Below are 15,089 nucleotides of genomic sequence, written 5' to 3' on the forward strand. Positions count from 1 at the left end.
CCCTCCGGAGGGTTGACATAACACAGAAGGTACCTGGCAGGGAGCAAAGGAGAGCGGGTCTTCAGAGCCAGGTCTCTGCACAGGAATCCCAGCTTAGATAGAACAGATACAATGGGAATCTCTGCACAGCACATGGCCTAGACTCAAGACACGTTCAGCAGCTTCTGGTTTGTATAGAGGAGGCACTGCCCACCGATCTCTGTGTGGCCAATTATTTCGAGTCCGGGAGCACATGCAGAAGACATCTTGGCATCTGTCTATCAACGCTAAGCACCTGACTAGTACCTGAGCACCCGTTCTCCAGGGGATCTCAAACTTCTTGGCCTAAAGACCCCTGTACACTCTTAAATACTGAGGACTTCAAAAGGCTGCTGTTTATGTGGGTTAAATCTATCAATAGTTCCTGTGTTAGAAGTTAAATAAGAACTTTAAAAAATGCTTATGAGTTCACTTAAAAATAATAACAACCTACTACATGATACCATTAATACTCTTAAGCAAAAAATAAGTATATTTTTCTAAACAAAAATCATTAATGAGAGTAATAGCAGTGATTTTAATTTCTGAGAATCTCTTTTGGACTGGTGAGAGCTTAATTCTATCTGCCTCTACATTACCTGTTTTGTGATATCACAGACTAGGTTTTCCCTGGAAAACCCCACAGGAAACTCGGGAGTGCAAGAGTGTGCAAAAGGCAGGTGACTTCCCGGCGTTCCTACGAAAATAGTCTTGCATCTCAGGGGCCTCGGACTTACTTTGATAACTGCTGCCCTACCCTAGGCGAGACTCTCCTACACAAGAGCCAGGCAAGTGTCCTGGCTTCTTTAATGAGTTACCGCAGCAACACCACTCCCTTCTCTGTGTTAATGTTTCCCACAACCTCCATTACTGCAGATGAGGATGTAATCCTCAACTGAGGCCTCTAATCCCAGAAGACTACCAACCTTGAAAGGGAGGGCCCATCTACCATCTCTACACCCCGCACAGTCTATTTTGAGTCAAGCCCTAGATAACTGCTAATTGACACTGACCCTTGTCTTATTCCTGAGTTTTAGCGAAGGAGCCAACATCTGGATGGAACTGAAATTTCCCTGCTGATATACAAGGCTGATAAACCACCCTATTCCAACATCTGATTCTGGGGCTCTTCAAAACGCGGGTAAGGCCCCGCTTCATAAAAGACGGGTCCTCCACCTGCCCTTCCCAGGGGTTCTGGGAGGCCGCGGCCACGCAGGGCTACCCGGACTCGCGGTCCAAGCCCCAGAGCCCGAGGGGGAGGAAAGCCGGAGGCTGTGCCCCAGCCCTGTCCCCCCCGCCCCAACCCGCTCCCCGGCACCACAGCCCTCCCCGGCCGCCACACCAACCCGGATCCCACCCCGGTCCATGTCCACTGGCCCCGCCAACGGCGCTGCCGTACGTTTACCGTCTGTGAGACGCCGCCCCAGAAAGGATGTCGGCCGCCGACTGACGCGGCCAGAACTAGTGGCCCGGCCAAGCAAGCCGCCATCCCCAGCAGCAAACACCGCCATGGTCCCGGGCAGCTGCACACTTCCGGAGCCCGCTGCCTGCCCCAGAAGCGCACGCCGGCCCGCGAGGAGCGCGGCGTCTGTATCCATGGCAACGCCGCTGGGCCCTCCCCTAGCGCTTGCGTCTGCGTCCTCCCGAGGCTAGACGTGCGAGAGCAGAACTTTCGGAGCCAATGGGAGCAAGGGCGCGGCCAGGACGGGGGTGGGGGGAGGCTTATGGGGCAGCTGGGTGGGGCCGGGGCGGGCGGGGCCGCGCGGAGGTCCTCAGCTGCAGGTGGCACCGGCCGGAGGCTGGGGCAATGCTGCCAACAGTGGGCGGGGTGGCGGGGCAGCGGGGCGGGGGCACCCTCACCTGTCTGTGTGCGGGGCTCAGCCTGGGCTCCGCGGCCTCCGCTTGCACCGGAAGTGGACCCAGGCTACCGGTGGGCAAGATAGAGGACTGAGCCCAGGCAGGCACGGCTGGCCAGGTAGGGCACCTGAAGTGCAGATCCGCCAGGCCGGCTGCCGGCCTTGAATACGCGCTGCTAGGCAGTTTCCAAGAAGACGGGATCTGTCCCAAGAGGGGAGGTAGGGCAGGGTGCCAGATGCCTGGTTGGGTGCGGTCTTACAGGAGAGCCACGTTGAGAGGATGCAGAGCAGCCCCTGTGTTGGCGGGGCTAGGAATTTGGGGTATAGGGTGGGGATGATGTGTGCCATTCCCTGTGGTCTCCCAAAGAACTCACACCCCCAAGCAAAGGACCCTGCTCCCTCCACCCTTCACTGCATCCCCTGCCTTCCCCAGCACCACCGCCCCTGCCCCCGGAGTGTCCCATGACCTCTCCCCACACCAGGCACCGTCCCTGTTACAGGTACTTATCTCCTGGTGGTTCCAGCCCAAGGGTGGGGGCTGTATCTGACCAGTTAGGATGCCTGGAGCCTTTGTATGAAACCTCAGACTATAATGCAGGCGTGCACAGAGGCCCCTCAAACAGGATTCCCTGCATTCCCTCCCCACCACGCACCCACAGCGCAGCTGCCACACCAGGCCAAGCCTGCTGGAGGACCGCTGTTCCCTCTCCACCTGTCCCTGATCAAGAGTGCACCGCCCACACTGCTGGGTATTTAGTGGGCCTTAGAAGAGCAGCTGGTATTTTCATGGACAAATATTTGCTCTTTTGGGAAGAGTTGAGTGCAAAGGGATGTAGGGTATGCCTTTTCTGTTGTCCTGGAACTGGTGACTAGGATGCAAACTTAAGTCAAAGCAGTTTTTAGAGAGAGCCGCAATATATCTTACCCAAAGATCACTGTTCCCCTACAAAGGCAACACCACCTGGCGGGTGGGGTCCTGGTCCCTCTTTCTGGAGGTTGGGCTTTGCACCCTCCAGCTGGGACAGAGCCCGAAACAGCTCTGAACACGCTCCAACAGGCTTTCCCAGCACAAACTGCCTTTATTTTGAATCTGGCTGAAGGAAGCAGCTGAGAAATCTGGGTAAATCTTCCTGGGTGTAACCATGCCTTTTGTGCTGAATGAAAGAGCGGCTCTCCACATGCTAACAGCTTAGAACTGAATGTGTGTCGAAGCCTTCATGCATGTAAAATGTTGGGAACAGCGTTTCATGGTGAGGGGAACTCTATAACTTACATGTGTATGGGGAAGCCCTCACTCCAACAGGGTTTTCCTGCACAAACTGCCTTTATTTCGAAATTGGCTCTTGCTGAGAAATCTTGGTAAGTGTTCTTAAGTGTAGCCATGCCCATTATGCAGGATGAAAGAGCGGCTCTACACTTGTTCACATCTCAGAAATGAATGTGTGTTGAAGCCGTCATTCATGTAGCGTGTTGGGAACACAGAATTTAGTGGTGAGAACTATGTAAATTACATGTCTATGATGAAGCACTCTCTCGAGCCGGGTATTCCAGTGCATACTGCCTTTATTTCGAAACTGGCTTCTCAGAAGCCTGTGGTCTCCACTGCAGGTCTGTCTCCAAACCCAGGGCCAGCATGGTAACTCTGCTCTCCCTGTCTATTCTGGAAGTTCTAGGTGTCCTCCATGGCCCTTCCACCATTATGTTTTTGGAAAACCCCGCAGATGGAATGGGCCTGAGAACAGGAGAGCTGGATGCCAGAAGCCACTGCCCAGTGTGAGGCTCCTGGGAGGGGCATCTCCTCTCCGTGGGCTCTGATCTAACCTCCCCTCTCCCCCACCCCCACCCCTCTCCTCCTGCATTTCCTGATTGATCCCTGGATAATGGTCCATACCAGGAATGACCTGGGAGAGGTTTTATGAGTCTTTAAGTGGAAAAAAAAAAAAGAAATCTTTAGACAAGTTACTGAAAGTAACTTCCAGCTTTACCGGGAAAGACCTCATTCCAATGTTTAAGGCTAGTTGACAGGGTGTCAAATTGCTTAACCACTCACATCTGAGCAAGTGCTACCTCTCTCTCCAGCTCCCCGCAGCATCCACCTGTGGCAACTTGGCCAAAAGAAGGCAAGAAAGCTCTTTCCCCTCGCCAGCACCAGCGTGGCTTTGGAGTCAGTGGAGGCTGAGAGAAAGAGCCCCGCCCTGAGGTTTGAGGGGCCTCCAGCCACAGCCAGAGGAGCGGGGGTTTTCAGAGTGGCCCAGCAGGGAAACCAGGCAAGGCCACCTGGCCCAAGTCTTCCCTGCCCAGAGAGCCCCATGAACTGCTTTGGGCCACACTCCCCGTTTGGGCCCCCTGCAAAAAGTTACCACGGGAGCCACACCTGAGAAGGCAGAAGGACAGCCCTTTAGCCTGGGGTCCCAGCAGGTGTGTCCTGTGAGACCTGTGGCCACATAAGTTACTTGTCTCTCCAGGTCACTGAAGGGACTGTGCTGGGCATCTTGGTGGTCAGGGACATGGGAACACCTCTAAACTCTGAAGAAGGACAGAGAGACTCTTCCTGGAAGCAAGGATTCCAGGGAGACCCCTTGCCCAGAACTGGGGGACTGTGTCCTGAGTAGACCCCTGGGAGGCAATGTGGGTCTGTGGGGTCCTCTTCTGAGAAGGGAGCAGGTGAGTTTTCCGGGGGTGGGGTCCTGCTTTGTCCAGACATGTCCTTGTGTAAGACTCATTTACAAACACCTCCAAGTCCACCTAGGGGTGGCCCCAGAGGTGGGGGTAGAGGAGGAGAGTGAAGGGTGCAGACTTAGGGCCCCCTGAGCCACCCAGGGAGCCAAGGGTCAGTGGGAACATCTTGGGACTCTAGTGCAGGGGTGGAGGACGAGCACTAAGAACATGCCAAGTCATGCAATAAAGTGACCCATGACCACGAGACACAGGTGGCCGTACACCAAAAGAGGCAGATAGAAATTTAGACCCAGGATCTGAGAACCTTGAGAGGGGCTGGAGGGTCCCAGGAACCCTCAGGAACAGCTCTTCTAGGGGCACAGACATCCCAATACACACATTTCTCATGGAAGCTTTTTGGGGTGCAGAGTGAGTTACCAGGATCCTGAACTTAGTATGGAATCCCACCCCCTTGTTCATCACGGTACCTGGCAATAAATTGCTGTCATTTGTCCCTGGACATGCACAGGGGAGCTGACTGCTGTGGGGGTCACTGCAGGACTAGAATCTTCTGGTGTCTGCTCTGTGACCACAGAAACCCAGGGGGATTTCTCAATGGGAGAACCTGGAGACCATGCCTGCAAGGACCACCCTCATGGGATGGCCAAGGAGCTCGTGGTACCCAGGTCACCAAGTGATGAAGTTGTGAGGTTGCCTGGGGTATCCTGGGGGCATGTAGATTTCTGAGGTCAGCACGTGGGCCCAGCACTGCTGGATGGTCTGCACAAAGAGGGGCCTGCCCTCCTGATGATGGCTCTTAACACCTGCAGGGAAACTGCTCCCAGGGCTCCTGGAGGTCCATATTGAGAGTGTCCTGCCAGCCTTGTGGGGTCACCTTCCCCTGATGCAGAAGCAGACCTCTCTCCCTTGAGGCCCAGGGGACACCTGGCTCAGGTGCCACCTGTGTGCCCTGGACACGCAGAGCCCCAGAGCTCTGGCACAGCCTGGGGTGTGGTGGTGTCCGGGCAAGAAAGGCCCTGGGAAGGGGGTCATTCAAGGGCAGAGGCCACTCTGCAGGGATGCTGGACCTGGCAGCAATGCACTGCTTCAGTACTCCCTTGGGTTGGGTCTCCAACCTGTGGGATGGAAGGGCCACTCCTTCCTGCGGTGCAGTCAGGGGAACTAGATCCATCGTCAAGGTCAGCCCTGAAAATGGAGGCTGCGCTACCTCCATTCCTGGAAAGAAAATCAGTCCCCTCCAGTCCAGGTGATTCAGAAAGTCATTCAGCAATGTTCGGGGCCTCCACTTTAGGCTTTGAATTAGAGCTGAGCGGCTTAGGAGGCCAGATCCCTGTCCGTGGCTCCAGGAGCAGGCTTTCTGCTGGGGGACAGGATCCTCACAAACACCTGTGTCTTTGTGGGACACACCCCTCTGACAAGCTGGGAGGCAGGGTGCAGTTGTGGGAAATCGTGTTTACATGAGCAGAGGGCCACCATGTGGTGGGGGCACAGGAGACTGTGAGAATGAGTCCCACAGCCTTTCTGGAATCAAAAAACTGGCAAATGTGAAAAAGTGCATAATTTGTTTTATTGAACAGGCTGCTTATGTACGTTTGGAGGACCAGGTTCAAAGACTCAGCATCCCTCCAGGACAATAGCCTCAAGAGAAGAACAGACAGAGCAGGAGGAGATCTGGGGTTTCTCCCAGGAATGAGGTGGAACAGGGATTTCTGCAGATTTGCAAGGAGTCCCCGACCACTGAGCATGGGGTTACAGCCCCACGAGACCCCTGTCATGTTTGGCTTGGGCTCTGGTTCTGGCCTGCTCATGTATTCTTCCAGCAGAGTTCCAGAAACTCAGAGGGTGGAATTAGAGGGGCTGCGTTTGGAATCTAGTGAGGAGTTGGAGGGTCCTTTATATTGAGTCCCTTCATCCTAATCACCGTAGCTGAAGCCCAACACCCCACAGGCCCCCACGGTTGCCGTGGAGGGAGAACAAGCCTGGCAGGCGACCTAGGGGTCCCACTACTGTGTCCTTCCCTTGTCTTCGTTCCCTTTCACCCCGGAAGGTGTGATTGTCTCGTGTCATGGTGGCCTCCACAATGTCCCTCCCAGTAATCTCTCTTCTCCATCAGGTGGGGTTCCCAACCCCGCTCAGCCTTCTCTGCATGGATGCTGAAGGACCAGGCCCACCTGAAGTTCTGAGCTCGAGCAGTAAGGTGGAAACAAAGAAACCAATGGAAAAAAGAAGCAAGTGATTGTGGCAAAGCTCCCCACCACAGAGAAGCTGCCCTGAGTGGAAGGGAGAGTGTGGGCATGCCCGTTTGTTTCCTATCTCCCAGTGCTCTTAGCATTCTTATTGCCTACCTGCATGGTTACAACAAAATGATCTGCAAAACTGAAAATATTTACTCTCTCGCTTTTACAGAAAAGGCTGGCCAGCCTCTGGTCCGGTACCAGGCAAGAGATTGGAGTTCCTTTCCAGTTTGGAAACATCTTGGCAGGCCCAGGTTTGCAAAGGTCTTTAAGAGTAGTTACGGAGTTTTGCTTTTAAACTTTTTTACGGCTGTATATACTTGTGAGATGTGGTTGTGATGTATAATTCTGAGTCGGGATTTTCTCAAACTGTTTCTCACTTCTTATACCAGACATTCCTAAATTCCAAGTGGAACTGCATATTAAGGAAGCCATGGAATTTAGCAAAAGGATACAGATCTCATTTCCTTTTAAGCATCGATGTACCTCCATCATGGCAGTATTTGTTATGTGTTATTGATAGGGGAACTAAGTAGTAAACAGATTAATAGAAAATAGGGGATTTTAGGTACACAGGTTCATCTTTTCAACATTGTTTGTAATATTTGCAGTTTAAGATGACCATTCCTGAGAAACAGGCAGCCTCTTAGAATGAAATAGCATTTCCTCTGAACCATAATTAATTTTTATTTTGTAGACAGCAGGAAGGGTAATAACACGTCACACATTTGGGGACGTCAAAGAGAAAATGTAACTTTCTGGGAGCGCACTCCCCCGCCTCCCCCTGCCCTTTTTACTGTCCCATTCTCCCTGGAAGGCTCTTTCTTATCTTCTGCTCATGGCTCCAGTAACTCTTTCTTCCTCCTTGTTCCTCAGCTGGTAAGGTTAGTTTTCTACTTTGAACAAGCAAACAAGCCAACAGAAGAGAAATTTCACAAGCAACTCCCAGCACATCCGCTCGCCTTCTGATGTCTGTGACCTCACTCTCGGTGCCCCACCGCTTATTAAAAGTGGCATCGAAAGCCAGTTCCTCCAAAAGTCCCCGAGGCCCCATCCCTCCCATCTTCTCTGGGTTGTCACTCCCAAAACCATCCTCTCTTTCACTGCCTCATCTATTTTGTTCTCCTGCTAGTTGGCACCATCAGTATATAAACGTCCATCCTCTTAAACCAACAGCACTCCTTGACCCTAATTCACCCCCACCAATTGCCACCCTGTGTCTTTGCAGCAAATCTTTAAGGAGTTGTTTAAACTCACTGTCTGCATCTTCTCTTGAGCCATCCCCTTTTACACCCATTCTGGCTTTTCGCCTGATCCCTCGCTCTATGGAAACTGCCCTGTCAAGGCCATCAGTGACCCCATGTTGCTAAATATAGTGGTCAATTTTGACTCCTCATCATGCTTGGCCCCTCGGCAGCATTTGACCCAGCTCTTCCATCCCTCCTACCCCGTGTTCCTGCTTCACTCAACCTCCAGCCCATCTCTCTGTCTGTTTCTGCTTTTGGCCTGCTGGCTGGTCCTTTGCCAATGTCTCCTGTTTTTTCCAAACATATACTGTGGGTGTTAACCAGGGTGGGTTCCTGGGCCTCTCCTCTCTTTCTCTGCTATTCCTTTGGTGGAAGCAACCCAGCCTTGGAAATTGGCATGCCATCAATTTCTCGATTTCTCCAAAATTCCCTGATTTCCCCTTTCCATCTGAGCCTTTATCCCTGAGACTCACATCACATTCTTTTCCTTTCATCCACCTTGCTTTCACATTCATACATATGTTCTACTATGAAATTACTTTTCCAAATTTTGAATCAGTACATATATATCATGTAAAATGCTCAAATATGTATTATTTCCACTAAGATGCTAATTCTACCTTAGAACATTTCTGCACTTCTGTATTTATGTGAATAAAGCGAATAGTATTTCTACAAGCCTCATAGTTAAACACTGTTAGTTTGGGGCTATTATGTAACATGAAATAATGGTACATCAACATAGTCGTTTTTCATTTATTTTTATGTAACACCGAGATGAGGTTTTTGCCCTGAAGACTGGTTTTATTGAAATTTTACCTACGTTACGGACAGTCAGTTTATGTGAAAGCCCTCATTTCTCCCCTTTTTGATATATGCTCCATTTGGCTATATATAACATATAACTTGGCATGAAACAAAATTCCCAAATCATTCACATAATACAATTAATATGTTTAATTATATTTTTTAAATGTTAAAAAGAAAAAGAAAACAGATTCCTCTACCTATTAGGCACTTCTGTGGCAATATGTAACACACCCCTTAACCATGACATTGAAGAACTGAGCTGATACCAGCCCCTTTCCACCTGCTCAGCCCCACCTTTTCCCATCCCCTTTCCCATCCGGAGAGGACATCCCTCCCATTGTCCAGGCCCAGATGTTGGAACCATGTCCTTTCTCTCTCTTTCTTTTACACTCACAGACAGCAAATCCAGCTTGTTAGAAAATTCTGGATATTCTGTCTTAATTAAATACCTGCTCTCTGCTCCCCGCCCTCCTAAGAGCCACCTTCAGCCTTTCCTGGATACCAATAGCCTTCTGTTTCCATCTTTGCTTTCCTACAATCTCTCATCCACACAGAGTCAGAGGGAGCCTGTAAAAACATACATTGGGGGTGGTGGGTGTTGCTCAGTGGTAGGGCGCATGCTTAGCATGCTTGAGATCCTGGGTTCAATCACCAGCACATTCATTAAAATAAATAAATTACTTCCCCCAAAAAAACACAAACACAAAAGCATAAGTTGGACTACATCACCCCTCCCCTCAAAACTCACTAAACGGGTCACCATGTCATTAGGAGCCAAAGTCGTCACAAAGGCCTCAGGACCCGGCGTGCTCTGCCTCTCTGCCCACACTCTCCCCCTCACTCTGGGGGCCTCTGGCTCCGGCTCTTCCTTCTTCCTCCGGATCTATTCTGCTTCAAGTTCATTACTCCGTGAGATCTGCCAGGATTGCCTTATTCTCTCCTGCCTGCCTCCCACCCCACCGCCATCACCCGAGTTTGCTCATATCACTCTTTTTTAAAAATTTATCCAAACTCTTGCTACCCCAACATGCTGCCTGTTTCCTCTGCTAAAATTCTGAGCCCCCAGTGATGGGGAGTCATGTCTATTTTGTTGACTGATAAAGCCCGAGAGCCTTGGGAACGGTCTAGTTAGGAGATTCCCGTATGTAGTAGGAGCTTATACACATTTGCTGAATGAATGTAGATGCCCTGGTCCAATCCGATGGAGCACTTCTGTGACGTGCTCAAAGAATAACTCTCCTTTCCACCTGAGAGGGGGTGACAACTTCCCTGGTGATTAAAGGCAAGAATTTTTTGCTTTATGCTGTTAACCTTAGGCGGGGAGACTGGGGGATCTTCATATATATTTTTAAATTTGGTTCACTCTGCAGTTGGTCTTTGGTCTCTGTATAATTTTGAGAAACTCTTTATGAGTGATCATTCTTTGATCAGATTGAACAGGTTCCAGGGGGAAGGACCAAGCCTGTCCCATCAGCCATTCTATGTGTCTTGTCCTGGGACCCAGTGGATGCTCAGCATGTAAGTGAACCGACAGGAGTGAGTGAAGAGATGGGAGCATCTCATTATTGTGGCGGATCTCTGTCCAATGCCTTGAGATTTGGGGAAGGGTTTACGAGTGCAGAAGGGAGAGGTCAGGTCCTCTGTGCTTTTCCTGAGTACCCTGGCCTTACCCATTCCCCCAGCCCCCTCTGGGCAGCCAAGCCAAGGATCTGGGCCACCAGGGGTTGTGCTGATCAATAATCCACCTTCACCCCAATTCCGGGGGTAGGTACACATGGTTGTAGACACTGGAGTCAGGTCCTTGGAGGAATTCCTCACCGAACTATGTTTTGGACCTTTTATTTTTCTCTAGAACCTCCAGCTGAAGAAGATTGTTTTAGACACATGAAAGTTGAGGACACCTTCTGTCCCCTCGCAACCCAGGCGGGGCTGGGAGTCTGCTGTTTCTATAGCCGGTGGGCTCGTGTTGATTTGGGCATCCCTGTGCCTGAATTCCTGCAGTACACTCGGTGGTAAGGTTGGGGGTGCCTGGCAGGGAGGGAAGCGGGTTGGGAGACAGTACAGCTGGGCTGATGTTAACCTGGGGTGAGCGGGAGCTTGCTGATGCATGGCATCTCGGGGCAGGGAACTCTCCACACTCAAGAGGGGTTCCCACTCCCGCAGGGTCCCTTTGATCAGGGTGCTGGGCTGTCAGGGGACCACAGGGGTCCCAGTGAGGATTAGGGTGCCTTCAGGCAATGGGAAGTGTGGGGTCCAGTGGCAATTGAATTAACTGTGCACCCAAACCCAGCCCCCACCTCTTTCAGCCTGTTTCCTAATCTGCAAAACTGGAATGTTATTAAACATCTCACGGGGTCATTGATGGGCTGGGACAGACTAGACAGTCAGGAGCTGGAATTCCTCTGTCCCCTGATTGTTTGCCTTCTTTCTGACTATTTGCTCTCACAAGCTCAGTCTCTCTGTCTCTCGCTCTTTCACTTCTAAGTGTCTCTCATGCTCTGGTTTCATTTGATTTCCAACCACCGCCCCTCCCCTCCGCCAAACTCCAGATGAGTGAACTTGATTTCTATGTGTCAGTTCCAAATTCCCAGGAAAGATGCTCTGTCACCCTCTGGATCTGCTGTCCAACCCATGAGTTGTGGCCAGAGGAGCGAGTCCTTCTGGGACCAGCAGAGGGTCTCTGCCGAGCCCCCAGCCACCACTGTGGGAGCACATAGCTCTCCGTGGAGGAAGTACTGGTTGTGACCTTGTGTCACTAAGTGTGAATTTATGTCTTCTCTTGAACCACCTTCATCCTCCTAAACAAAGATGAAAATTAAACACTCCCGGGATTTGTGTCATGGAACACTCAGGGTGGGGGCTAATGGGGCTGGAATTTCTGCTCTATTTAAGGGGCTACACTGAATCCCCAACGAGAGCCTACAAAGGGAACAGCACCGGCCCCACCCGGCACTTAGGGCGCTGAGTCTGCGTGACGGTGAGCCAGGCTTCTGACCACAGCTCAGGGGTCTGGTCTGACCAATTAGCCTTTGAAACCAACCAGCTTTGGATTCCTCAATCCCACCCTGAGGTTTTACCTGAACCATCAGCTTCTGTATCTCTGAAGACAGATGCTGAGGACCCTTCACGTAAGCCGTTCGCACAGCCCTGTTCAGGCCTTTGTGCTGCACGGTCTGCCCAGCGAGCTGACCGAGGTTGGTATTTTACTGATGTTAGAAGTAGTCTGGTTTCCCGATGTACTGTTTCACTGAACAAGCAACAGAAGCCACTTCTCGCTGATAAAAGCAGAAAAGGGACATAATGAAAAGATACTGGGAGGGTGTGTGGAGTGGCCAGGACCTGAGCCAACCCAGGAGCTGTAGGAGGTGTTAGGGAGCCCCAGGCACCAGGCTGGAAGGGGTGCTACCGGGCCCCCTGCCACCCCAGAAGGGACCCCCCTCCACCCGACCCTCCACCTCACTCACTGCAGGTTCATGTCCCGGCAGGGCCAGGTCACACTGAAGCCACCAGCACACACCTCAGTGGGGGAGCTGGCCCCGTCTGAGCTGCGGGCGTGCCTGGTGTGGGGAGAGGCCCAGTTAGAGGAAGGCAGTTCCCCTACTGTTCCGAGTTAAGGTGCAAGTCAGTGCCCATCACTCAGGAGAGCCGGGCTGGACGGACCTCATTGTGGTGACTAGGCTGTCTGAGTTCACTTATTACTTTCTACGTTTGAAGGCCCTGGAGGGAGAAAAAGTGAAGGTTCTAGTACTTATTTTGTGTTTCCCACGTACCAGGTGTGGTAAACAAGCCACTTCAGACAAGGCCCGTAGCAACCACGTAAATAGGCCACGGAGCAAGTCGTGCAGTCAGGCCTCTGTGGTCCCGAAACCCGTGTCCCCATCGGCTCCATAGTTACCAGTGGAAACTAGGGGGATTTATGGGACTGTGTGCTCCTGTGAGGGCTGGGATATGTGTGTTTAAGTCCACATCTTCAGAAACTCGGCTAGAACCACAGCCACTGATTGCACGGTGGCAGAGGAAGGGAGGATTCCAGCCTCTGGTCCAGCTCGTGTGGAGCTCAGAAGTTCTTCCTCCTGTCCTGAAAATAACACCAAATCTGAGGGAGCTGCAAACCCACTGCTCTTCTTAGATCCCAGAAGACTGAGGGGGAAAGCTGCTTCTAACCCAGAGAGGTTGCAAAGGGAACAGCGGGCAGGCTTGGAGAGTCACAGCTCCCAAGGCAGAACCTGCTTTTGTAAGAACCCCGGGGGCAGGCAGATTTAACAGGTCCTTGAGGCCAGCAGGAGGCTCAGTGTGGGGAAATCAGAGTGTGACAACTCCAGGGGGCCAGTCAGAGGGGCCCCATGCTCTTTTTCATGTATTTTACATCCAGGACCGTGTCCTGTTCTCAGAATGAAGGCCAGAGGATAACTCCTCATGCTTCCTGCCTGGAGAGGAGAAAATAACTGTATTGAAATACACCCAGAACATTCTGTTTCATTGGGGGAAGTTGTTTTTTGTTTGTTTTTTTAATGAGAAATTATTTTACCAGAGCCTAACCAACCTGGGAGAAGGGAAATCCCTTCTGTGTCACCCAAATTGGGGTGGGGGGAAAGAGACACACTTGTGGAGGTCACAGCTCAGGGCACAGGCTCAATGAGAAATAATCACAGGACTGCAGATGCCCTGCTCTGTCCCGCTCCCCCAACACCTTACCTCCATGTCAGTAGGGCCCGTGTGTAATAACAGGAATAATACTAACAGAAGTAAATGTCTCAGGAGTGTCTAGGGAAAACCCAAAGACAGCGGGGAGATGAAAACAAGGACACACAGGCTGTTTTAGCCTCTCACACCAATAGCTGTAGCAAACTACACACAGCCCAGCCCCAGTAGATAAATAGACAACCTCACAGAAGAAATTATTTATTTTGGTTCTCTTACCCAGTGCATTCCATGGTGCATCCTCGCCTAGAATTGAGTGGAAGCAAGTCCATCTCAGAAGGGACATAACTGAAGAGGGATGGCTTCCCAGACTCTGAGGGGCAGAGAGAGCACCAGCCTGGGTTAGAGAAAGGTGAGGGGTGGGGTAGGGTGTGGGCTGCCTTCTTCCCCATATAAGGAACCTTCCTGAGGCCAGCACAGTAGGAGGGAGGGCCATGGGGTGGAAGCAGCCAGACTTCATCCTGAGAACTGTTGGGATGCCTCAAAGGGACCATTCAGGTGCCCAAACTGGGCCCTGATTGAGGGAGCCAGTCGGTCTGACTCAGAGCCCAGGACTGAGGTGGGCTCACAGCAGGCCGGTATTACTTGGCCGGATCCATTTCACTTCTCCGAAGCCCTGTGTAAAACATGAAGCGTGGACGGCCTGGTGAGCACAGCTCTGCCCTCAAGACCGGTTTCAACTCCTCTCTTCCCAGAGAACAGCATCTCTGAACCCGTCCTGGGTGACCTCACAGAGATCACCCTAGTGGCCCAGGCTAGTGACCGGGAACATGTACCTTCCTGCAGGCAACCCCTGACGTCCACTGATGCATCATATACTGGCAAAGAGTGAGTCACTGTGCATTGGTCTAACAGCAGAGACTCTGCCAAAGGCCCAAGAGGTGGTGTGTGGGACATGCAGGGGTGCAGGAGTGTAAGCAGCGCAAAAGTGTAACTGGTGACAGGGGTGCAGGGGCTGTGGAGGGCGCAGGCATTTCAGGGGATGTGGGGGTGGAGGGATGCAGAATTGCAGAGAGTAGCAGGGGTGCAGAGGTGCAGGGAGTGTAGGGATGCAGGGAGGTGCTCAGGGACCTGGCCAGGATAAGAAGGCAAGTGCACATCCTTGCAGTCAGCCTGACCCCGGTAGGCTATTGCAATGCTTTTGGGCGGCGGCGGCGGCGGTGGCGGTTGGGAGGCTGCCCGGGCAAGCCGATCGATTTCTTCTCTTCCCTGCAGCCTGGCCTGGGGTGGGGCTTGGCCGCCGGAGATTCCCCAGATGTTGCACTCCAGGTAAGCTTGCTCCTGGTAGGTGGGGCGGTTAGGTCAGAGGGCGGTGGCAGCGGCAGAGGGGCGGAGCGGGTCTACCCCTGGTGAACGGGTGGAATAGCTGCCTTGTCCCGGCTGCTGGGCCTGGGAGCGGCCTCTTCTTCCCCAGGTCGCCGGACACTCCTGTCCCACTCAGCTTGCTGAGTGCGGAGTGGGGGCGGGGCCGTTAAGGTACGGGACCCACGGGGGGAGGGAGGCTGCCGCGGGGGAGCCGATCAATTCGCTCCGCTCTCCCTGGA

At 52.3% G+C, this 15,089-nt stretch overlaps 2 long non-coding RNA genes across 3 annotated transcripts; both read left to right on the forward strand.

Moving 5' to 3' along the window:
- The first annotated feature begins 1,789 nt into the window (after positions 1-1,789).
- On the forward strand, positions 1,790-4,526 carry LOC140686248 (uncharacterized). 2 transcript variants are annotated; one of them, XR_012059955.1, is made up of 3 exons: positions 1,790-1,993; positions 3,954-4,074; positions 4,340-4,526. It is a non-coding gene; the product is annotated as an uncharacterized lncRNA (long non-coding RNA). The 2 variants fall into 2 exon arrangements; XR_012059956.1 differs by lacking the exon at positions 1,790-1,993 and adding an exon at positions 3,400-3,647.
- A 1,526-nt stretch (positions 4,527-6,052) lies between these two features.
- Positions 6,053-14,815, forward strand: LOC140686247 (uncharacterized). The gene is made up of 8 exons (XR_012059954.1): positions 6,053-6,247; positions 6,667-6,841; positions 6,960-7,051; positions 10,276-10,362; positions 10,697-10,856; positions 13,769-13,897; positions 14,241-14,373; positions 14,761-14,815. It is a non-coding gene; the product is annotated as an uncharacterized lncRNA (long non-coding RNA).
- The last annotated feature ends 274 nt before the right edge of the window (positions 14,816-15,089 follow it).

Source organism: Vicugna pacos, chromosome 16, assembly GCF_048564905.1.
Source record: "Vicugna pacos chromosome 16, VicPac4, whole genome shotgun sequence".
Taxonomy (NCBI): domain Eukaryota; kingdom Metazoa; phylum Chordata; class Mammalia; order Artiodactyla; family Camelidae; genus Vicugna; species Vicugna pacos.